This window comes from Notamacropus eugenii, chromosome 2 (assembly GCF_028372415.1).
Source record: "Notamacropus eugenii isolate mMacEug1 chromosome 2, mMacEug1.pri_v2, whole genome shotgun sequence".
In the NCBI taxonomy this organism is placed as follows: Eukaryota; Metazoa; Chordata; class Mammalia; order Diprotodontia; family Macropodidae; genus Notamacropus; species Notamacropus eugenii.
In genome coordinates this window covers 7,876,654-7,903,260 of record NC_092873.1, presented here as the reverse complement: position 1 = coordinate 7,903,260, position 26,607 = coordinate 7,876,654, and the positions used below count along the sequence as shown (strand labels likewise).

The 26,607-nt window shown below is 36.2% G+C and overlaps 1 pseudogene; it reads left to right on the top strand.

Annotated features, from left to right (window-relative positions):
* LOC140524324 (bromodomain testis-specific protein-like) overlaps positions 1-26,607 on the top strand; it is a 44,064-nt pseudogene that overhangs the window by 2,000 nt on the left and 15,457 nt on the right.

The window sequence follows — 26,607 nt, the reverse complement described above, 5'->3', positions numbered from 1 at the left end:
TAGGTTTACTCTGAAACAAGAGGAAATGAAGCAAGTGACTGCAGAAATGCTATTTGAAAATATTAGACATCAGTTAAGGAAAAAAGAATGATGATGTAAAAAAGTGGAGCTCAACAGAAACTTCAATGCTTTCTCAGAATTCTGGACCTTGAACTGAGAACAGTAGCAAATCATTTGAATCAGGGAAAATGAAATTTAAAAGACACGATTTCCATCTCTTTTTGTTAAGAATATGTATGGGTTTCCTGGAATAGGGAGGTGAGTATTATAGTCTTTTTAATCTTAAGAAAGGGCTATGATTTTTATATCACATAAATCTAAATTGGTCCCAGGTCATAGAAGAGCTCAGAAAGGATTTTGAAAATCACATAAGAGAAATAGAGGGAAACTGGGAAGAGAAAGGAAAGTAAGGCAAAAAGAATCATACGCAAAATAGGAGTCAAAAATTTCTTAAACGAGACCAAAAGCATCTTCAAGGAAATAACGTGTTAAAAAGAAATGGACTAGACGAAATGGCAAAAGAGGTGGAAAAAATCAATGAGGAGAAGAATGCCTTAAAAAGCAGAATCATCCAAATTTTAAAGGAAACTCGAAAGTTCGTTGAGTAAGTGAGTCCTTAAAATTAGAATGGAGCAAACAGAAGATAAAGAGTGTATCAGAAATGAAGAAATGACGAAGCAAAACCAAAAGAATATAAAACACAAAATAATCTGAAATATCTAACCGAAAAACATCTGACCTGGAAAATAGATGCAGGAGGAATAATTGAAAAAATCTTCGACTACTTCAAAGACATGATATAACAAGAGTCTCTACATCATATTTCTAAAAGTTCTAAAGGAGAACTGATATTCTAGATATTCTAGAAACAGAGGATAAAATAGAAATTGAAAGCAGGCACCTATCATCTCCCGGAAGAGATACGAAAAGGAAACCTCCCAGAATGCCATAGCCAAGTTCCAGAGGTCCCAGGTCAAGGATAAAAAGCAGCCAAAAAGAAATCATGCAAATATTGTGGAACAACAATCCCAATACCACAAGAATTGGGCGCTTGGGCAATATAAAAGTCAGAGAACTTGGAATATATTCTAGAGGTCAAAGTAGCAAGGATTAAAACTGAGACTTACTTACCTATCAAAACTGAGTGGGGGAAAATTATATTCAATGATGCAGAGGAATTTAATACATATTTGAGTAAAACAGAGCTCCACAGAATAAGAATCTTACAAATACAAGACTTAAGAAAAGCATGGAAAGGAAAGTAGGAAAGAGATATCGTAAATAACTTATTAAAATGAAACTGTTAACATTACTATATGGAAAAAAATTTGTAACTCATGAGACTTTTCTCATTATGATAGTTGGCGGGCACTGGGTGAGTTGAATATCAAAGGATGGTATTGAAAAGTAATATAAAAGTTGAAAGAGGAATGTACCGGGAGGAGGAGAAAGGAACAAGGGACAGGTGGAAGGGAGCAATTTATCTCACACAAAAGTGGTAAGAGAACGCTTTTACAGTGGACGGGAAGAGGAGGGAGGTGAGAGTGAGAGAGTCAACCTTACCATCATCAGAATTAGCTTAAGGAAGGAATAACATCCACACTCTCTTGGGTATGGACATCTATCTTACCGTACAGGAAAGTAAGGGGAAGGGCATAAGAGGGGGGGATTGACAGAAGGGAAGAAGTTTGGGGGAGGGGGTAATCCAAAGCAAACACTTTGAAGGAGGAACAGGGTGAAATGAGAGACGAGAATAAATGGGAAGTGTGATTGGATGGAGGCAAATATAGTTATTCTTTCACAATATGATTATTTTGGAAGTATTTAGTATGACTTCAAATGTATAACATATATTGAATTGCTTGAATTCTCAATAAAGGTGGGTGGGGAGGGAGGAAGGGAGAGAACTTGGAACTCAAAGTTTTGAAAACAAATGTTATAAAATTGTTTTTACATGGAAATGGGAAATACAACAGGCAATGCAGTTTACCAAGCTACTTCATCCTAAACAAGACATAAAATAAATAATGTCTTAAATAAATAAGTTATGTTCAATCATTTGTAAATAAGTACACATAAATATAAAACAAACAAAAAAATTCCCGTCTAGTATCATTTGAATGTAAAATTACAGTCTAAAAGGCCATGGAAAAGTACAATGGAATTGGTACTTTGTGAAGTATTTCTCCCAATACAGAATCAGCATGATGTAATGAATACAATAAGCCTCAAGTCTTCTGTTTTAGGGAAGCAAAGATTTTCCCGAACTTGAGGAACAATAAGTTGACTAAATCATCTTGAACGATTTCTTAATTTGTAAGGATTCTAGTGTTTGGTAATATTGAGACATTTTCCCAACTCCCAGCAGGAGTTGGGGGAAACTCCTAGAGAGGTTTTGAAAAACAAGTGTTCAAATGTGTTCCCACTGATAATGCTTAAAGTGGTATTTAAATGCTAACTAATAGTAATACTCTTTTTTTCTATGTCAAGTGACTCCTTGGAAACATATCTTAACTCTCATCAATGTTGATAGATGATATCTTCTGTCTTGCAGTTCTCATCAATATTTACCATAAAGAATTAACTTCTTAACATTTATTGAGGATTGGTCCTCTGGAAGGCAGTGGTGGCATATTTTTTTATTGATCACTTATTTCAGTCTGTCCTCTAACCCCTGGGTCTGAAGGAATAATGATCGAGTCCTGTTTAGCTTGTTGGTTTATTCTCTTAAAGCACATGGGGAGCAGGAAGAGGGCCATTTGACAACAGAAGCTCTGAGAAACGATGTGCTGTCCCTGGGTACTGTCACCTGAGTGTTGAGAAAGACCTCTCTGGTTTTCCCTGGCTCTGTAACCCAAAATCCTACCATGTGGCCTTCAAATGGCTATAAATGTAATTACTTTCTCACTGAAGTTTCTGAACATAGAATCAGTGTTCTCATTAGAATGAGAAAGGAAATTTCATGTCTTTCCAAATTCCTTTTGAGATGTCTTGCTGCCTTAGACCTGGCATACCTGAGGAAGAATTTATTAATCTCCTTCGAATATGAATTTCTTTGATATCTGCTCACTGTATTAAGGGCTGAAAAAAAGATGCATGAGAAAATGAGAGATCACAGAAGACAATATGGGATCAAGTGCAAAATGTGGATTGCACAGAGTATCAGAATGAATCAAAGAAATTCTTGGTTTGTCATTTCAGTCTTAATTTTGTTTTTGATTTGTCACTTTACCTCAATAATCATTTCAAGAAATACAATTTGTAGCTATAATACGTAGAGAATGATGCATTTAATTACAACTGAATTCCAAATAATTTAATGTTATGAGTTTAAAATTAGTCTTTAGTTTGAAAGACCTAAATTGAACTGGTGTAATTTGATAATGTTATTTTATACAGATTAATACCTTACACAACAATTGGAAGCAGCATTTTCATTTTAAAAACACTTGGGATCAATAAATCAAAATCTTCAAGACGAGGTTTTTTTCATGACAATCTTGCAAAAGAAATGTGACCAGTTGGAAGCAGACAGCAAACACCTGGAAGAAGACGTCGTTACTATTAGACATCATGTGGAAATTCCTATGCTAAAATGCAGCTAAATGGCACAGAATAGAAACATGATCTTGATGAACGAGCATGGCTGGAAATTGATGAAAAACCAAAGAAACTCCATACATTCCTACAGGTAACTTCATTTACCACCACACTGATTGTGAAATATTTCAATGTAAATGAAATTTTAGGATATTTTTCCCGGTTCTACGCCCACATTAAGCATTCTGGGAGATTCTGGAGTTGAAGACAACTTTTGGAATTATACATGTTTTTTGTAATGATCCTAATACTAGCACCAGAGTAAGTACCAAAGTGCAAACTAATGACTAACTTCCTGTAGAAATAGGGCTGTTGTTGCTTTTAGCTAAAATTCAATTCAGATGAACTTTATGATCAGTACTTTCAAAGTTCGAATCTATTTTTAGAAATTCAGAATCGGTCTCTGAATCCCTGACTGAAATTAAAATGAAAGCTAAGAAGTAGACATCTGTTAATTTCCACGATACAACTGGGCAGTTTCTCCTTAATTTCATTCTTTGTTTTCTGTTTGCTTTAGACTCAACAGAGACAGACAAGTTAGAACAATGAAGAGAAAATAAATTATAAATATTTATAATTATAAACTAGAAAATAAGAATGCTTATCTCAGGAACCACATGGAGCAACCAATAAGAGATCTGGAATCCAAACTCTCAGGAATGACAAACTCATATCAAGACGGTACTGAGGGAGAGAGAGAGAGAAACATACCCAGCTTTCTTCTGAAGATTTAAAAATGAGACAATTATTGTCAAACAAATTATACAGGTAAGCTGAGGCAGAGACACTAAGGAAATAATACTTGAGCTTATCAGATTGCTCTTGAACTTTTCGATGTTGATTCTGAACAAATCCTTAACTCACAAACCCATGACACCATTGGGAACTCGGTGTCAAGTGTAGAGATTATATTCGTTAATACAAATGAGTAAACCAATTTTTTTTTCAATGTTAACTAAGTAGACAGGAATGAAGTGTGGTCCATTGGAGAAACGTTTCCTTGGCTGTAGAAGCAGAGGACCTGAATTCAAGTCTTCACTCTGATGCTTACTCCCTGGTCTCTCTCATCCCCTGATCCCGATACCTCTGGTTCTTTATTCACTGTGTCCATCAGATAAAACACAAACTGAAGAAAATGAGTAATAACCTTCATCTTTAAAAAACAATCTTATGTATCTGCTTTCGAAAGGCTGTTAATGTTCACACTCTTGTAACTTTGGACAAGAGATTCCATAGGCTGATGACAGCAAACAGTGACTGAAGAAAAATGTAGGCAATAGGAAGTCAGAAATATAGATAGTAGGAAATGAGTTCATTGGAATCAGGAAGAAAAAGAAACAAAGAATTCCCTTACTTTCATAAAGTATGAGGGAGGGTATGAAGGCCTCAGTCTGTTCTGGGAGTTCTTATTACTGACTTTTACCCAGACATATGTTTTCCCTCCCTAAATTCATTTATTCAAGAATAGATCATGCTTTTTGCTCTCACCCTTCTTTGCACCTTTTGCCTCCTTTTCTTGGCATGTTGCTATCTTGATATGTAGTCTAAGGATATTCAAAAGTGGTGTGCATAGGATAATGCACAAAGTTAAAAAAATATTTCCAATGCCCAGCAGAAAAACACACCTTCCAGCAAATGTTCAGGAGATGAAGGAGCTCTGCCTTCTAGGACCCTTGACAGTAGGACTCTGACCAGTCTTAATTCATCCTGCTCGTCTTCACTCTCATTTTTAAGCCAAACTGCTCTCTCAGTTACTCTGTATTTTGTCCTGCTCTGTATCCATTCAGGCCATCCGTTGAAATCTCTGTCTTCCTTCAGAAACTTCCACAGGTGTAAAGTCCGGGAAGCTTTCCTGGATTTTGCTCATCTCCCTGATAATCATTTCCCAATAAATTGATTTATTGGTTTCTTTTAAAGGCATACTAAATAAAAACCCTATCAATTCATGTTACAGAGTACCTACTACTACATATATGATAATGTAATCCATCCCAAGGTTTACCAAACTTTGACCTAACAGCCATTTTTTTTCCCTGAAATTTTCAGAAAGGGAAATACTGAACAAATGTTAAATAGAAATGAAAATGATTATATGTAAATGTTCAATTATCCCAGGGATCCCTGAATTCATTGGTCTAGACTCTAGCCCAGGTTCCCTAAAACTGATACAGATTGAACCCGAGTGTCTTTCCCCATCTGGTCTGAGCTACCTAGAGACTTTTTTATTCGTTTCTCAACAAAAACAATCATCACCTTATTGCCAGGATTTGATTGATCCCCACAAGAATGTACACATACGGACCAACTTTGATCACATCCAGTAGCATAAGCTATCCCTCTCTCCTGGAAATTAAACCCATCTTCCAGTTGCCAATAACAATTCCAGTGTATCCTTCCTCAACCTGAAAATGCTTCCAGTATGTATGTCCTTGTGCTTGAGTCCAGATTCAGTGTGTCTGACTGTGGCTGATGATACCGGTTCCGATAGGCAATGGTCTACCTCACTTTAGGCATAAATGGTCCTTGTGAGTATTTGTGAACAAATTTGGGTATCCTGTGTTTCCTTTGAGCTATCTCAATTCAGATTTGTTCACAGAGCACAACAACTTTTGTGATGTGGGCACCCCATGATGAGCAGTCCTGTGCCAGTGTCTCCGATGTCACATAATGAATTCCAGAGTTCTTAAGAGAGACCATGAGAATGTCCTTGCATTGCTTCTTCTAACCACCGTGTGAATGCTTGCCCTTGGTGAGTTCTTCATAAAAGAGTCTTTTTTGCAAGCGTAAGTTTTTCATTCCAACCATATAACCAGCCCATCAGAGTTGGAGAGTTTGAAGGCCTGAAAGTTCAATATCTAGAAAAGACCTCAGTCTGGTTCTTTGGCCTTCTAGATAATCTTCAGAATCATCCTAATACCATTCAAATAGAAGAGATTCCGTTCCCCGGCATGGACCTGCTATAGTGTCCAGGTTTCAGAGGCGTACAAGAGTATAATACCGTTTCTCTCCCATAATATTCTTCGGACCCTCCCAAACACTGAGTTAGGTCAGTCAGTGCCTGTGTCAACCTCATTACCAAGGCTGTGGTGCTAGGTCAGATGATGAAAGAGAAAGACTTCAAAAAGTGCAATCGGATTTAGCAGTGAAGATACCATTGGCAACCTTGGGGTAAGCAGTTTGAGTAGAGTTTTAGGGTCACAGTCAGATAAATGGATTTGAGGTGTGACTGTAAATAACTCTAATATTTAGACGGGGAAAATGAGGGGAGACACTACATAAAAATAACCTGAAAGGATGCCAAATTCAATGAAGATAGGAGAAATTTTAAAAACCCAGAAATTAAACATATATTGGATAGTTTGGTGTTTATATCACCTTCATACGTCATTGTCCTTTATTTTCACTTTTCGAGCCTAGTATAAAGGTCATGTTATAATATCTGAAATGAGAATACATAAACTCTATAAACTGTTATTTGCATTTTAGATTTGTAATGCACATTGAAAGTTAAAAGGTTCATCATCAAGAATTTAGATTAAACTTTGAACTACCTTATCTTCTACTCACATTAAAATCCGTCCTTGGAATCCTAGCTAACTCTGTGGTGCTGGACAAGCCACCTAACAACTGAGAAATGAGTTTGAGTAATGCTTGTCTCACAAAATGGCTGTGAGGATGCCACAAGATAATGTATATAAAGTGTTATGAAAACCTTCATGTGTGAGAGAAATGTTAGCCACTGTTATCTTTTTAAAGTTTTCTGATTTTTTTTGAATTTTCCCCTACTGTTACCTATTTTACAGGACAAAGTGCTGTGCAAATGACTGGGATGACCTCACTTAGTCCTCTGAGACAAAGATAAAGGATGAAGATTTATCTCCCTTAAAGTGTAAGAATATTTTGTTATTGATTGAACAGCTTAGTGTCGATTGCAAAGGTAAGTACAGTTTAAAATTTCGAAACATAATAACTACTAAACAGAAATCAAGGATGTGCGTGTATACAAGAAGATACTACTGCAATCCTATCCCATTCATTCACAGCAAAATAGAGGCAAGCCAATCACTGAAAGGCCTTGGCCAAGGCAAAAGGGATTGTGTTGATTGCAGGGTCATAAATTTTTCAGCCATCTTCTACTTGTGTCAGTTCAAAAAGAAGTATTAAGTACCTATTTTGTGCTAAATAGACAAAGTTTGTATAAGTTATCTCACTGAATATGCAATCTAATAGGGGCTATACCCTACCTAAGTAACTCGAATACCGATATGTATATTCATATAAATATAAGTGCATGTGTACATAAGTAGATATATGTGTACACATGTCCTATATATGTATTTATATATATATATATTCATACAAATGTATATTTGTGTATATACACATATGCATGAGAAGCACAGTCATAATGCTCTGCGAGTTTCAGTGGGGGAAAGAACACTAACTTTCAAGAAAAAATAACCTCTGTGTGAAGGTAGCATGTGAGTTGAGTTTTAAAGGATAGGTATGAATTCAGTAGCTATAGATCCTGGGAGTATACGGAGGTGAAATGAACCTTTGAACTATGGAAACTGAGTAAAAAGGCAGAAAAGTGACAGCGAAAAATCGAGTTTTTCTGGACATTATTTAGCAGTGAGAATTAAATATGGAAACTTAGGGGATTATAAATTACCCGAGGGCCTAGATTTTGTCTGTTGCCAAGTCATTTAACCTTGAAGCTTCAATTTCTTAATCAAGAAAATATCATACTTCACAGCATTTTTTTTTTGGAGGATGTATCTTGTAAGCCTCTAACTGTTGTATTATATAATGTGTGTTATTAATATTTCATGGTAGGGTAAGGTGCATTAATTTTATTTGCTTGGTTGGTGAAAGGAGAACCATTGAAGAGATTGACTTGACTTCAAGTATCAAGATGTCAGGCAGTGATCTCTTTCATGAAAACAATGGTTAAATTACTGAAATCTTCCATAAAATGGCCCAAAATGTCAACAATCTTGTCAGTGTTCTGCCTAATTTTTGTAATTCTTCTGTCAACATGACATATAGTACAGTGTCCTGGACACCATACCAGGAACAGCTAGCTTCAGATTCTGCCTTATACACATACCAATTGTGTGAGTATTAACATGTCCTTTGACTTCTCTGTGCACAGCTTCTTCTTTTGTTTTGAATGTTTCAGCTTATCATTTCTCTTACCGTCAGCTTCACTTCCTGCTACAATCAGTGTGGCTCCATCTAGCAACCGAGTTTTTCTTGTTGCCTCAGTTTTGCTAAACACTGAAATACATGAAGAATTGAAAGTTACCAAGGGAAACCAAATATTCAAATCTGTTGAGTCTGTAACTTGACATAACACACGTTACTACCTCTGGGTTAGGTAACAATTTGGCTCCATGCCTCTCTGAAGAGCAAAGGGGCAGCTCTTTTGCTTAATACTCTGAAGAATTTTTCGCTTTGCTGTTTCAGCTATATTTGTTTCAAGGTACTAGAAGTCTGGCCAATGAATAAATGAAGATTGATATTACCATATGAATCTTGCATGGTTTTTGGTATTATACATCTCTAAAGGAGAAGCCGTGTTTCCACACAACTTTGTAAAATAAAACGCATTTATGATACTTATAAAATCATTCAGTATATTTGAAATATATAGATATTAGGTATATCATCTATTATATTAATCTTATTTGTCCCATCCAGAGTACACATCAGAATATTTTCTTTCCACACATATTTTTCTCATACTGTGAAGAATTCTGAGCTTTCATGTTTTTTTCTGTTAAGTAATTTATCCCTCAGGGATCTTTTTTCATTTTCTTCAATGCTCATAGACAAATAGGTTATTCTGATATGCAATGTGATTTTTTTGACAAAGTAATATTTTGATATATTCTCCGGATTTATGCGTGAATATTATTTTGCCATTGCAAGAGTATTTCAGTTCTGGGAATACTGCTACTGTCTTGCAGATTTTAAAATACTCGTACTTTCATTTTGTGTTTTTGTCTGTATACATCTTATTAAACTTGTGAAACTTGAGGATGCTGTTCTTGGATAGGACTGATCAATACAACGTGAAAAAGGAATTGCCCACTACTCACCAGAAAAGTTAAGAGTTTATAAACCAAGATTCGTGGAATTACCAGAAACAGGGCAAAGGATATCTGGGTTCAAGCACCAAAAAGCAGAATGGAACAGAGAACTCCGTTGCCTCAGGTATGAGACTCGAGATTTTAAATAAAGCCTTGGAAGCATTTTTCTTACTGCTGAAGAAAGGTGACAGAGGATTTCAGGTTAGAAGGGCAAAAGGACTACGTCATTAAAGCAGTATTATTTTTGAGCCTTACTTTTTCATTTGTACTCTAGGGATATCAGGAAGAGATGCATTTTTAGTAAAATTTGAAAATTGTAGCAGAATTATTTGTGTTTTATTTTTCAAAATGAAGTAAAAAAAATCAACTCTGAATAATCAATAATAATGGGAAAATGGGTAGAATTTTATATACGTCCCCCTCTACACTTTTCTCCAGTCATCCCAATGTGTCAAAACTCAGGAATAATGAAAAAAATCTGTTGTTCTAGCTAAATAGAATGTATGGAATTTCTTTTCATTGAATACAAAAAAGAAGTTGTACACAAATAAGAATATGACCCATTTTTGATAGAAGTATAATGGCCTCGAGTAGCCTGGATAAAAAATGTGTTCCTCACTGATTTTGATGAAGGCTAGAAGGGGGGGCAGTGAGACCGTTCCCAAGATCATAGTACAAGCGGCAGTTCCCTTCGAATGAATGCAAGGACTCAAGCATTTTTGAACTCAAAGTAAAGATTTACATTTTTCAGCAGGCAAGGGTCCTTAGGGCACCTGCAACCTCATCTGTGTACAGGTAATGTTTCTAGAGCATTTTCTATAGTAAAACATGGGCCAAATAGGCTCTTAAAGGAACATGTAGTTTTGCTACTGTGGAGGTATTTTACCCAGCATTCGTCTGGAAACGAATAAGGGCCACTCCATGGAGGTATGATTTTAGGCCTGAAACATCACTAAGTCAGCTAGTGGTCAGGACTGACCACTGACCGCAGGACTGACTAAGGAATACCGTCCTGCTCTCATGAATATCTTGCTGGAGAAGATAAATGAAAGGTAGTGTACTTATATGCAAGTCTAAGACACATATGATTGGTCAGTGAGTAGTAAAGGTCATGATGAAGTACACAACCAGGTCAGCCAGCATACAGCTGTTTAAACTCATGAATTCTATAGTTGGAGCTTGCTATGGTATCAGTAAATGAGAAAATAGTTGTTGCTGGGGCAGGCCGTGTCCTTGGACTGGGGAGGAACTGCCTGAAATAGTGTTTTGAGGCTAAGAACAAATGTTATCTTTGAAGAGAAATGTGATTTTGGAATTGGAGTCCAATCACATCCAGTCAAGCACCCCATCAATTTCTGACATGTCCTGACTTTGTGGGCCTGTGCAGACCAATAAATTCTCAGTGCCACAGGTAATTCAAAAAGGTAAACTTCAAAGGGCAAAGCACGGACCACTCTGCATCAATAGAGGGAGTTTCTTGACAATGAGTTCCCTACATGGATTTAGTTCCCCTGAAATGAACGTTCTTTTTCCTTTAGACATCCAGATGAGTATATTCAAATGGCATTTATTACTTCCTTCCACTGAACTGTCATTGAAAAAAGGCAATTTTTACCTAGGTTTATTCTGAAACAAGAGGAAATGAAGCAAGTGACTGCAGAAATGCTATTTGAAAATATTAGACATCAGTTAAGGAAAAAAGAATGATGATGTAAAAAAGTGGAACTCAACAGAAACTTCAATGCTTTCTCAGAATTCTGGACCTTGAACTGAGAACAGTAGCAAATCATTTGAATCAGGGAAAATGGAATTTAAAAGTCACTATTTCCATCTCTTTTTGTTAAGAATACTTATGGGTTTCCTGGAAATAGGGAGGTGAGTATTATAGTCTCTTTAATCATAAGAAAGGGATACGATTTTTATATCACACAAGTATAAATTGGTCTCAGGTCATAGAAGAGCTCAGAAAGGATTTTGAAAATCACATAAGAGAAATAGAGGGAAACTGGGAAGAGAAAGGAAAGTAAGGCAAAAAGAATCATACGCAAAATAGGAGTCAAAAATTTCTTAAACGAGACCAAAAGCATCTTGAAGGAAATAACGTGTTAAAAAGAAATGGACTAGACGAAATGGAAAAAGAGGTGGAAAAAATCAATGAGGAGAAGAATGCCTTAAAAAGCAGAATCATCCAAATTTGAAAGGAAATTCAAGAGTTCGTTGAATAAGTGATTCCTTAAAATTAGAATGGAGCAAATCGAAGCTAACGAGTGTATCAGAAATCAAGAAATTACTAAGCAAAACCAAAAGAATATAAAACAGAATATAATCTGAAATATCTAACTGAAAAGGCATCTGACCTGGAAAAATAGATGCAGGAGGGATAATTGAAAAATTCTTCGACTACTTTAAAGACATAATATAAAATGAGTCTCTACATCCATATTTCTAGAAGTTCTAAAGGAGAACTGATATTCTAGATATTCTAGAAACAGAGGATAAAATAGAAATTGAAAGCAGGCACCTATCATCTCCTGGAAGAGATATGAAAAGGAAAACTCCCAGAATGTCATAGCCAACTTCCAGAGTTCCCAGGTCAAGGATAAAATATTGGAAGCAGCCAGAAAGAAATCATCCAAATATTGTGGAACAACAATCCCGATAACATAAGAATTGGGCGCCTGGGTATTAACAAAAGTCAGAGAAGTTGGAATATATTCTAGAGGTCAAAGTAGCAAGGATTAAAACTGAGACTTACTTACCTATCAAAATTGAGTGGGGGAAAATTATATTCAATGATGCAGAGGAATTTAATACATATTTGAGTAAAACAGAGCTCCACAGAATAAGAATCTTGCAAATACAAGACTTAAGAAAAGCATGGAAAGGAAAGTAGGAAAGAGATATCATAAATAACTTATTAAAATGAAACTGTTAACATTCCTACATGGAAAAATATTTGTAACTCATGAGACTTGTCTCATTATGATAGCTGGCGGGCACTGGGTGAGCTGAATATCAAAGGATGGTATTGAAATGTAATATAAAAGTTGAGAGAGGAATGTACCGGGAGGAGGAGAAAGGGACAGGTGGAATGGAGTAATTTATCTCACACAAAAGTGGTAAGAGAACGCTTTTACGATGGAAGGGAAGAGGAGGGAGGTGAGAGTGAGAGAGTCAACCTTACCATCATCAGAATTAGCTTAAGGAAGGAATAACATCCACACTCTCTTGGGTATGGACATCTATCTTACCGTACAGGAAAGTAAGGGGAAGGGCATAAGAGGGGGGGATTGACAAAAGGGGAGAAGTTTGGGGGAGGGGGTAATCCAAAGCAAACACTTTGAAGGAGGGACAGGGTGAAATGAGAGACGAGAATAAATGGCAAGTGTGATTGGATGGAGGGAAATATAGCTACTCTTTCACAATATGATTATTTTGGAACTATTTAGTATGACTTCAAATGTCTAACATATATTGAATTGCTTGAATTCTCAATAAAGGTGGGTGGGGAGGGAGGAAGGGAGAGAACTTGGAACACAAAGTTTTGAAAACAAATGTTATAAAATTGTTTTTCCGTGTAAATGGGAAATACAACAGGCAACGCAGTTTACCAAGCTACCTCATCCTAAACAAGACATAAAATAAACAATGTCTTAAATAAATGAGTTATGTTCAATCATTTGTAAATATGCACACATAAATATAAAACAAAAAAAAATTCCTGTATAGTAGCGTTTGAATGTAAAATTACAGTCTAAAAGGCCATGGAAAAGTACAATGGAATTGATACTTTGTGAAGTATTTCTCCCAATACAGAATCAGCATGATGTAATGAATACAATAAGCCTCAAGTCCAGAAAGATCTGGTTTCAAATGTTGACACAGAGTTCATCTTACCTGACTCTGAGCCAGAGGTCTGAAATTGGCCCGAATTTCTCCACAAAACTCAGTCCTGGGGGAATCTATTTGACACCACTGATCTCTCCTCACCTTCCATAAGAATATAAGTTCCAGAGAAATCCTCTCTTTTTGCAGAGAGTATTTCCTTACCTGAAAATTCTTGGCGAATGAAATTTCAAGATCATTCCGTTTTGCTCTTTCTTACATTACACTTTAGTATACATCCCTCACTATTTCAGAATAGTTCGTTGTTCTCTAGGATCTTTATCTTTTACTTATTTTCTTATTGATTTACGTAAAATTATTCAAGTCTTTGTACATGGGGGAAAGGCAAAATCTTCATAAGTCAGAGCACTGGATGGAACCTGTTAATCACATGAAATTCAGTAAGAATGAATACAAAATTATATAATTAAATACAAAATAGTGTCATATGCATAAATTGGAAGAAATAGAATTGGACAGCATTTTGTCTGAGAAGATGTTAATCTTAGTCAGTTCTAAACTGAAGCTGAGTTAGTACTGTTATCTGAGAACCCAAAAGCTAGTGTAATTTTGCATCCTATTCAGAGAAGCATAGCTTTCAAAACAGACAAGGTGAAAATCCCTGTGTACTCTGAAGTGAATAGATTTACTTATCCTGATTAATTCATTTGTGACTCTCACAGAATTATGATAAATAGTAAGAACGATGCCTAACAGGAAGACCCTGGGGGTCCATGACTTGTGAAGATCTGTTAAAGGAACTAAAGATATTGATTCTTATGTCTTCAGGATTTTGAAGGACAGTCATTTTGAAGAAAGATGAAGCATTCTGTGCTTCAGACTGAGGATCAGAGCTCGGAGCAATGGATCAGAGTTTCCAAAATGTACATTTTTAGGGTGAATGTCAGGAAAAAATTGTTAACCAACAGAAACATCTTGAAACAGAATGCGCTCACTTGAGACGTGGTGGCCACCCCCACCTGTGAAGACTTCAGGTTGAGGCTTGTAAGAGTTAGGTCCCTAAGAATTGATAAGGCTTGCCTTGGTTACTGACTGAGGTTGCTTTCCATCTTTGAAGTGCTATAATATTTTGGCTTTTCATTTTCGGTAGCCTGCATTTCTTTGAATCTATAAAGCTATTTTCCTTGCTTTTTCACATTCTATATTCCAGTTGAAGGTCAAATGTTGTTGCTGACTTTGGAAGGAAAAAAGATGATTAAAAATTTTCTGAAATTGTTGTCCCCAGGACGAAGAAGAGCTCATCTCAAAGAGACTTTTTTCTGGAGCTGAAAGCCAGAGTTGAACAAGGTGGAATTGTGAATAATCCTCTTGGAAGCAGAAAGAAAAAGAAGTAGCTTCTTCCCAAATCACTGAGATTTCTGAGGTATTCACTTTGATCACTTTCCAACCTAAGTCCGTATTTTAAAAATCAGGATCGTGCTTCTTCATTTTGGGACATATTTGTCATCCTCAGTCCCGTCCATCTGTCTACAGCACACAAGTCGGGACATGGCTGGTTATCAAAATCCGCACACGCTGTTTGTTAAGTTTGGTTGTTCCTTTTTCCTTTTTCATTCAATGGCCATTCCTGAGACCCAACTCTACTTCAACTCAAAAAATTCCTGGATTTCAGTAATGCCTTTGCCTTTTCTGGTCAGAGAAAAGGAGGAGATCATCAGTGTCATTAACCCCTAAATTAGTGGGAGAAAGGAATGCAAAGAGGTAGAAAGTGACACCTCCAAAACAAACCATTTTTATTCCTTGATTAAGTGATTCATCTCTTTGTACTTTTCACGAGAGAGATTAAGGGTTACTATTTATATATGTAGAGAGAGAGAGACCAAATACATATAAATAGAGCAATAATATATAATAATATATAATATGTAATATAATAATATAATATATATACGTATATATATACATATATATGTATATACACACACACATATTATTAATTTGCTGTATTTCACTTTGTTGTCTCATTCATGTTCCATGAAAGAGAAGTAAAAAAATATTTGCCGCAGAAAAACTTTTCTTAGATTCCTGACCTCTGGCTTTATCTGTGACCTGAATTCCTACATTCGTTCTAATTCAATATTGCTCACCATGATAGTAATACATATTCATCAAATTCTAAATTTACAATTTTGCATTTTCATATTTTCTTCAAAAGTTGTTTGAAGGAAATCATTTGTGTTGGTGGCCCCCAGTAATCCTTGGTTAACGGTGCCTTGGAGTGCTCGTTTTAACTCAGCTGAAACCTCATCATACCCTCCTCCTAGACTCCCAGAAAGGATGTCACAGAATGGAGCTAATAAGCTTTTTGATATAACTCTTTCCACCAGTCCTGAATGGGGAACAATGATCCTGGACCAGTTTTACTATGATAGGAGTGCAATATGCACTTTTTACACTTTGGCCTCAGTAATGCTTTCATCATTCTTTTAAAATATGATGGTGAAGGGTAGGTTACCATCACGAGGAGACCGCACTGCAGATCTCACTTTTTCCATCCCGAAAATGAGAGGTTTTGACTTAACAACTTCTAAAAGTTTTAAATCAGTGTTGCTGTGAAAACGTTACAGCTATCAGCAAAGAGAATTTTCTGAGGACTTCTACTAAGAAATTTATGACTTATCACTTCATTGTTCTGGAGATAATATAATTGTAACAAGACAATGATTCTAAACGTAGGACAAATGCTTGTCTTCAGCTCCTAAGAGGAATTAGCTATTCCAACAGCATCTTTGATTTGGAGTTTGAAGAGATGTGGTTTGAAACACTGCTACTACTACGTACTGAGTGTGACAATGGGCAGGTTATTCAGTAATGTGTCCTACCGTAAATCCTGATGTGTAAAATGGGAAGAATAATATAAATATTTCCTTCATAAGTGTGTTGCAAATTTTAGCCGTGATAATATATTGGAAGAACTTTCTAAAATACCTTAAAAGGCAATGTGGCATGAAGACTTCACACAGGCCTGAAAGGATTTATTAGAAGTGATGATTAGTGATACGAGCAGAACCAGGAAAACTCTGTACACAGAAAAAACCACAGTGTGCCACGAATTTTTCTGGTACACTTAGTAATTCATTGCCATGCAAGTACCTAAAAAATTCTGAATGGCCTTTAGAGGCAAAACGCCTTGCACATCCTGAGACAGAAATACTGAACTGGATCACAGAATGAAGCAGACCATTTTCCTTTGGATTACGTTTTGTTTTATGGTTTCTCCCATTCATTTTAATTGTTCTCTGCAACGTGACAAACAGGAAAATGTGTTTAATAGGAATGTACGTGTAGAACCTATATAAGATTGTACACAGAATCAGGGAGAGAGTGTGTAGAGAGAGGTGATGGAGGAGGAGGAAAGGGAAAACATCTAACCTATATGGAAGTGACTGTAGAACACAGAAAACAAAAAAATAATTTAATATATAAAAAAGGCAATGTGTAAATATTAAATATTTTTATTTTTATTGTAGCGCTTTGACTAAGCAGTTTGGAATAGAATGGATACAGCAAAGGAAATAAAATATGCTGAAAGGCAGCTTCGTGGGACTAGACGTTCACTTCATATCTTCTGATTGATGAAGCACTTTTAAGACCTGTTCTTTATGAAAACTGAGTCTGACAGAAATGTGAAATAGGTGAAACTCCCTTAATTTAATTTTTTCTGAGGAAACTCTGCTTCTTGATATCTTAGCATTTATTTTGAATTACTAAAGAAAATCAGAATACATAATTTTTTTGAGTAATAATTTTTTCTGTTTGTTATATTTAGATTCCTAATGGCAATGAGAAAGAAAAAAATGTCTGTTGCATAAAAATCTAATCCTACACGACGAAGTTGCCAACCTCAAACTCGAACTAGACACAGTAATAATTAAGGATGAAGAAAAAGAATGTCATTGTATGGAAGATATAAAAGTTTGAAAATAAAAGATTGTGGAGCTTCAAAAGAATTACAACTGAATGAAGAAGTCTTAAGAAAAATTACATTCCAGTGCAGTGGAAAAGTACATGATCTGACGACTGAAAATGCAGTGCTGAACTTTAAATTGGACAATGCAAAGCAGAGACAGACTAGAGAGGGTAATTGCATCATGTAGTTCCCATGTGATTTCTGCTGTTCTCGATCATGAGCAAAGTCAGCCATCAAACTAGCCCACGAACATTCCTTTCAGGGAGAATGAGATGAGTGGCTTTGTTTACAATACAAGCTATCATGACACGCCTAGCTTAAGAGAGAACAATGGTGTCCTTCCTCATGAGCTGTCTAAAGCTGAAAGAAAAACCAGTAGTTTACAGCATGAGCTGTCTGGTGCACGATTGCCTCAGGGAAAAGATACTCATTTGAAAAGCATACAGAGAGAATTAAACCTTGCCCAACAGAAGAAAAGGCACTTCAACACACAAATCAACTGAAAAAGGGGAAACTGAACAAATACGTTATCAAATGGGAATCTATCCAAGAAAGATTAGCAGAAATCCAGAGTGAAAATATGTTGTTTCAGCAACAGCTTGAAGACACCCAAAAGAAAACCATGACTAAAGAAAATTTCTTGAGTGATTCCCAGGTACTGTTCATTGATCTCTTGAATAAAGTTTGTGCTGACGCTGAAAATCAAGTTCTTACGGTAGAATAGAGAAATAAAGTGTTGACCAGTGAATGTATGTACTTAAGAGAGCAAATGTGTACATATGAAAATGCGAAAGCTGAAAGCGAGGTAGGGTTTTAAATATTCAGCTTGGGTAAACATTTAACTTTTTGAAATCAAAGTCAAAATTGTTTTGATGAAGATAATTTAAGCATTTGAATTTTCAGCAGGCACCCAATATTATTAACTATTATTGTCAAAATTTTGAAATGTAAGAAAGAAGAACGAGAAACAATAGAATGATAAAATAATACCATAAGAATGCACAAGTAAGTGTGAATTTAATAATAGTAATGAAATGTAATACAGTAAAATACAGGTAATAAAGTTAATAAAAGTAAATACTTAATATATAAAATTAAAATTTTTATGAAATAAAAATAAATTTTCATAAAGAAAATATTTATGTAGAAATAAAAAAAATAAAAATATGTAAGCATAAAAATAATATTAAAAAATAAAGTGTCAATATCATCTTTTAGATAAGATGACTCACTTTGCTTAAAGAAATTGTATAGTCAATGAAATTTTCTTTTCATTAGTATAGATAGTGTAATCTCTTGTGCATAGATATTGATAAATTGATTATTCTAATTCCTTTCCAAATATTCCATTTTCCTAACGAAATGGAATAAATTATTGGAAATGCTAAAACTTCTGAAGAATCCTACAAAATTTTGCTAGGAATAATGTAGCAATTAAAATCACATATCTCCCTTGAGATACTGGTGAGTATTAGCATTACCCTTTTCATAAGAATTTTAAAATGTTCATCAGTCTGACGAGTTTTTATTCATACTCCTTTGAACTAATTTTAGAAACTTTGAAGAACGAATCATATTTTTAGTGGAATTCCAATGACTAGTCTCTACTTTCCTTTAAAATTTAGGACAGTATTTCTATTAAAACGAATATAATTATGCACTAAGCATTAATATTTTCTGTTACTAAGCTTATTATTTTTTGTTTTTTGCAGCTGCAAAGTCAACCAGTACATATTTACTTTTGGGGGGATTTTTAAAAAAAATTTATTTATTTAGCTTTTAACATTCATTTTCACAAAATTTTGGGTTCCAAATTTTCTCCTCATTTCTCCCCTGCCCCACCCCAAAACACCAAGCACTCTAATTGCCCCTATTACCGATCTGCCCTCTCTTCTAACATCCCTCCCTTCCCTTGTCCCGATCTTCTCTTTTGAACTGTAGGGCCAAATAACTTGCTATACCCCATTAGTAGTATTTCTTATTTCCTAGTAGTAAGAACAATACTTGAGAGTTGTTCCTAAACTTTGACTTCCAACTTCTCTTCATCCCTCCCTCCTCACCCATTCCCTTTGGGAAACAAGCAATTCAATATAGGCCATGTCTGTGTAAGTTTGCAAATGACTTCCATAATGGTCGTGTTGTGTAACACTAACTATATTTCCCTCCATCCTATCCTGCCCGCCATTGCTTCTATTCTCTCTTTGGATGCTGTCCCTCCCCAAGAGTGTTGACTTCAAATTGCTCCCTCCTCCCAATGCTCTCCCTTCCATCATCCCCCCCACCCTGCTTATCTCCTTGTCCCCCTCTTTCCTGTGTTGAAGATCAGTTTTCATACCAAAATGAGTGTGCATTTTATTCCTTCCTTTAGTCGGATTGATGAGAGTAAGCTTCATGTTTTTCTCTCACCTCCCCTCTTTTTCCCTCCACTGAAAAGTCTTTTGCTTGCCTCTTGTATGAGAGATAATTTTCCCCATTCCATTTCTCCCTTTCTCCTCCCAATGTATTTCTCTCTCACCGCTTAATTCCATTTTTTTTAAAGATATGATCCCATCCTCTTCAATTTACTCTGTGCTGTGTGTGTGTGTGTGTGTGTGTGTGTGTGTGTCTGTGGGTGTGTAATCTTACCAACTACTCAGATACTGAAAAGTTTGCAGAGCTATAAATATTGTCTTTCCATGTAGGAATGTAAACATTTCAACTTTAGTAACTCCCATATGACTTCTCTTTGCTGTTTACCTTATCATGCTTCTCTTCGTTCTTGTGTTTGAAAGTCAAATTTTTTTTTCAGCTCTGGTCTTTTCATCAAGTGTACTTGAAAGTCCTCGATTTCATTGAAAGACCATTTTTTCCCCTGAACTAATATACTCAGTTTTGCTGGGTAGGTGATTCTTGGTTTTAGTCCTGGATTCTTTGACTTCTGGATAATCACATTCCACGACCTTCGATCCCTTAATGTAGAAGCTGCTAGATCTTCTGTAATCCTGATTGTATTTCCCCAGTACTTGAATTGTTTCTTTCCAGCTGCTTGAAATATTTTCTCCTTGACCTGGGAACTCTGAAATTTGGCCACAATGTTCCTAGGAGTTTCTCTTTTTGGATCTCTTTCAGGTGGTGATCCGTGGATTCTTTCAATATTTATTTTGCCCTCTGGTTCTGGAATCTCAGGGCAGTTTTCCTTGAAAATTTCATGAGAGATGATGTCTAGGCTCTTTTTATGATCATGGCTTTCAGGTAATCCCAAAATTTTTAAATTGTCTCCCCTGGATCTCTTTTCCAAGTCAGTTGTTTTTCCCATGAGATATTTCACATTATCTTCCATATTTTCATTCTTTTGGTTTTGTTTTGTGATTCCTTGTTTTCTTATAAAGTCATTAGCCTCCATCTGTTCCATTCTAATTTTTAAAGAACTATTTTCTTCAGTGAGCTTTTGGACCTCCTTTTCCATTTAGGTAATTCTGCTTTTTAAAGCGTTCTTCACCTCATTGACGTTTTGAAACTCTTTTGCCAATTAACTTAGGCTATTTTTGAAGGTGTTATTTTGTTCAGCATTTTTTTGGGTCTCCTTTAGCAAGGTGTTGGCCTGCTTTTCATGCTTTTCTTGCATCTCTCTCATCTCTCTTCCCAGGTTTTCCTCCACCTCTTTAACTTGATTTTCATATTCCTTTTTGAGCTTTTCCATGTCCTGAGCCCATTGAATATTTATTTTGGTTGTTTGGGATACAGAAGCCTTGACTTTTACGTCTTTATCTGACGGTAAGCATTGCTTTTCCTCATCCAAATGTATGAGAGGAGATATCTGCTCACCAAGAAAGTAACCTGCTACAGTCTTATTTTTTTTCCCTTTTTTGGGCATTTTCCCAACCAGTTACTTGACTTTTGGGTCCTTTGTCAAGAGTAGGGTATTCTCCGGGAATCTGTGAGATTTCACTTCCTCCAAAGTGGCACAATCAAGCGTGTCCTGGTCTGGATGCAGAGAGGGATTTCTATGCCAAGAATCTTAGCAGATACCTCTCCACTGGCACTTGGCCTCGAGTTCCCAAGTCAGCACTTGGGGCTGATTTTCAGATAGGCTGGATGGCAGGGCCATCATTCAGTGTGAGGCAAAGAGCAGCAAGCCCAGGGCCTCCACCCAGGGCAGAGGCAAGACTCAGCTCTTCAATGGCCCCAGGGGTTTTTACGCTCCAACAAGGGAGCTCCCATAGGGGCTGCTGTGCAAGATCTGTGGCCACTGCCTGCTGCCAGAGCTATGGGAAAGCCGTCTCCCTTCCTGGCCTGCTGATTGAACCCCGTCACTGACCTTTGGTGCCTGTGGGCCAAGGGGTCTGAGGCCTCACTGTTGCAACTGCAGATTCAGCCCCTGAGGTGTCCTCACTAATCTTACTTTTTAATTGTTTGGGCGTCCCTACTAATTTTTTTTTTTATCTCAGTATTTTTTATTGTTTTAATAACTATCCTTGCTCAGTGTCCAAAATTGCAGTTTCTGGAATCATTGCCTTTTATTTGTTGAATATGCATTGCCCCTTACAATCTACAAGCAGTTCTCATTCTCTCTGATTCATCATCAATTCAATGGGGAAACACGTCATAAAAAAATTTTTAAATTTTATTTTTAGTATATATGGTCATGAATTTGAATCCAGTCCTTCCATACTACAATTCAGTTTACTTGTATGAATTCAGTTAATTAGGTCAGTTTTATTTTCACAAGTTTTTATTGCCATCTTTCTGCTTTCTCCTTCCTTCAAAAATTTACTAGACGTTATTTAAATTTAGTGTTACAAGGCACTTAATATTATCTAATAAGAGATAAAAAAGATTTGGTTCCTTTTATTTTTTGGTTTCATTTTCTCTTACTCATTGGTGCATTCATATACTTTGCTGTATGGTGAAGTGAAGATGATATTTTGTAGCATATCTCTCTATGCATTTGTGACTGTGTATTTCTGTGCATATTTGGACATATGGATATGTGCATATGAATGAATATACTTATGTATGTAGAAACACTGACCTTGCAATATACTGTGTATACATAAGTGGAAAACTACCCTATTTTTATTGTTTCCATTTTCTCTGCCCATTGGCTACAGCCAGACGTGTAATTCCTATTCTAATGGATAAGAGAATTGCTTTGAAGGCTTGGCAAAGAGAGTTGAACATGTGAAAGGTAGTTAACAACGATATATGTTGCGGTTTTGGCTGCGAGCAAACTAAAACATACTTGTCAAGTCCTTTTACTAAGCCTGATAAGGATATCAGCGCCTATGTTCATTCTCCAGGTGAAACTCCGAGAGGAACGAAAATTCATCCCTTTCTTATGCATGTCTTCTTCATTGTAAAGGCAGGAGCAGAGAAAGAAAGTAGTTCACGTTTCTGAAAAAGGGAAGGGGAAACCCCTAATGTTTCTATCAAATATAAAAACTATTGATTATACCCACTCCATTACATCCCCTTCCATGTCAATTTCAGATAAAAGGGTTTAGTCCCTAGGTAACTTTGGAGGTCTTTTAATTTTTCTCTGAAAGAGGTAATGGGGAAATCAGGTTGAATGCATTGCTTAATGGGGAGTACACTGAGCAAGAAGAAGACAGCATTTGATCCATGCTGAGTGGAGGTGAAGTTGTATAGTTAATTGAGCTTTGTAGTCTCAGGAGCCAAGTTCCAATCCTTTTCTCTCTCAATGACTGCCTTTAGGACCGTGAGTAATTCAATTAACTTTTTTGGCCTTCAGTTTTCATGTTGGCAAAATGAGGTGCTTGTATTAAATAGTCCTTAAGATATCTCTAGCTCTAAATCTATGGTAATTATGAATATATAAATGAAGTTAAGTTGAATGAGAAAATATTAATTTCTGTTCATTTTAAAAGTGTATTCGTTTTTTTATGAGCTAATATCATGTCATGGAATCATGAACAGAAATAATTTGGAAATATTTCACTCAGGTTACAGTAAGAAAGCTTCAAGAAGAACTTGCTGATTCTTTGTGATATCAGTCCATGACAGTAGTTTCACAAGTTGCATCATTTTATCGAACTGATTTTGAAAATAAGAAAAAACTACAGAAGAAATTAGATCAAAGGAAAAGTAATGTATGTATGCATAAAATCTGTAATTTCTCACTGGTTAATGGAAAGTGTGTTGAGGGTGCTATTTCCTTTATTTCATCAATATTATAAATTTTCTGAACACTCTGCCTGTCATTTACACTCACATAAAGCCAGACATAAAAACTCCATCACCTGTACACTTGAATTTTAATATATTAAATTAAATTGATATTTAATATTTTTTTTATTTTTCATTTGTAACATATTTCATATCACATAAAACAATTCCCACCTTTGGTCGGGTGATGTCTCTTTTAAAGTGTTCACAATGTAGACCACAATGTAATTTTTTTTAGCGGTATTCAACTGAGATAGTAATGATAACTATGTATGCTAACTTCATAAGCCCTTGTTCTAATTGTCTCCACATTCCTACTAAGAAGTAGACGACCTTAGCTTACTGTTGTTGTTCTAAACTCCTAAGCCTAATAGCTTAATTTTAGACTTGACCTTGGATGTTCCCCTACCAACAAGCTATAATTTAATTGATCTCGTATTAGGCTTACCACCCTTTTGACTAGAGGAAATTGCCACTAAGTGTTAGGACATTGCAGCGAAAAACAAATCTCCCCAAATTCCTGTCAGTTTCAGGCAGGAATAGATTGTCAACTTGCATTCACTGAGGCTTCGAGTCTGCCAGCTATCAGTGGGGAAATTGAGTCAGGAGAATCCTACCTCAGCCCAGGCTGTACAGCCGCTCTCCCACCCTTCCCATGAGATCACCTTTTTCAATTCCTATACAGGCTTAATGGCACCATGGATTGGAGGCTCAGATTACTATTTTGCTATCCATATATGGAGTTAGATTCAGAAGAACAGTCACTTAGTAGTCTCATAGCATCTTCCAATAGCAAGTTGCAATGACCACGGTTTCAGTTATGACTATAATTTCACATTGGCTAAGGCACATCTTTTGAGAGAAGTCTTAAGTGACTTCCATGCCGTTCTATACCTGTTTTAGTTCCCACTTAAATAACGATCATAAAAACAAATTTACTAATCAAACCTTAACCTTTCCATCAATGCCAATTTTACCCCAGGTTACCTGACTCTAGGAGGTTTAGAACAAAATTCATTTCCCCAATCTAACGATGTCTCTGATGTAGTCTCAGTAATTAATTCTGTCAATTGTTTTAATGTTAAGTGCTTTAACATCACTTTGTAACATGTCCAATTATTCTCCCTATCTCTCCCGTCCCCACACGAACTAATTCCCTGCATTCTGATTACCCCTTCACTCGATGAGCTCTCCCTTCCATCACACCACACCCTTCCCTTTTCCCCATCTTCTGTCTTATTTTTTAGGGCAAGATAAATTTCTGTACCTCACTACCTGTGTTACTTGTTTATGGGTTATATGCAATAATAATTATCAGCATTCCTTTCTACTGCTTTGAATTCAACCTTCCTTCCCTCCCTCACTCTTTCTCTCCCTCCCTTCCTCCCTACTCCTCCCCTTGAGAAGGCAAATAATGTAATACAGACTAAATACAGGTCGTTTTGAAGAAGACTTCTGTAATGATCATGTTTTCTGATACTAAGTATATTTCCCTGTATCCTGTTCTATTCCCCGTTATGTTTTATTCCTTCATTTAACCTTCCTCCTTCCCAAAAGTGTTTATATCTAGTTATTCCCTTCTTCCATTTGCCCTCACTTCTATCATTCCCCTCACCCCTCTTGTTGTCTCCTCCCCTACATTCCTCTAGTATAATAGAGACTTTTATACCAAATTGAGTGAGCATTTAATTTCCTCCTTTAGATGAATGTAGAGAGAGTAGCATCACTTACCCCCTGTCCTCTTCTCCCTTTTCTCCTCCATTGAACAAGATTTTTCTTTATCTCTTTATGAGTTATAGCCTGTCCCATTGCATTTCTCCCTTTCTCCTCCCAGTATTTTACTCCCTCACACTTTAGGTTTTTTATATATATTTTTTGTAGATATCCTCTCTTCTGATTCAACACAGCCTGTACTCTTTGTCAATGTGTGTGTGTGTGTGTGCATGTGTATACAATCCTTCCACCTACCCAAACACTGAGAATAGTCTCAAGAGTTATAAATATTTTCTTTCAAAGTAGGAAGATATACAGTTCAGCTTTAGAAAGTTTTCTATGACTTTTCTTTCCTGTTTATCTTTTCAAGCTTCTCCTGATTTTTGTGTCTGAAAGTCAAATTTTCTATACAAGTCAAGTCTTTTCAACATGAATGCTGCAAAGTCCTCTATATCACTGAATGACCATTTGTTCTCCTGAAGTATTGTACTCAGTTTTGCTGGGTAGCCCATTCCTGGTTTTAATCGCATTTCCTTTGACTTCTTGAATATGCTTTCCCTAGCCCTTCCATCCCTTAATGATGAAGCTAACACATCCTGTGTTATCCTGATTGTATTTCCACAACACTCGAATTCTTTCTTTCTAGCTGATTGCTGAATTTCCTACTTGACCTTGGAACTCTGAAATTTGGCCACGATATTCCTAGGAGTTTGTCTTCTCGGGTGTTTTTCTGGAGGTGGTAAGTGGATTCTTTCAATGTTTATTTTGGCCTCTCGTTCTAGAATATCAGCACTGTTTTCCTCAATAATTTCATGGAAGATAATGTCTAGGCTCCTTTTTTGATCATGGCTTTCAAGTTGTCCCATAATTTTTATATCTTCTTCCCAGGATCTATTTTCCAGGTCATTTGTGTTTCCATTGAGGTGTTTCAAATTATCTTGTATTTTTTCAAACTCTTTTTTGTTTGTTTTCTAACTGCTCGGTTTATCTTACACTCATTCGTTTCCCTGAACTCAGTTCTCTGTTTCAGAGAACTGTTTTGCTCACTGAGCTTTTGAACCTTCTCCTTCTTTTGCCTAATTCAACTTTTTATTGCCTCCTTCTCCTCCCTGGCTTTTTGGACCTCTTTTCCCAATCGAGTCAGTCTCTTTACAAAGGTTTTATTTTCCTCAGCATTTTTGTGATTGTCTTTGAACCAGGTGCTACCTTGCTTTTCGA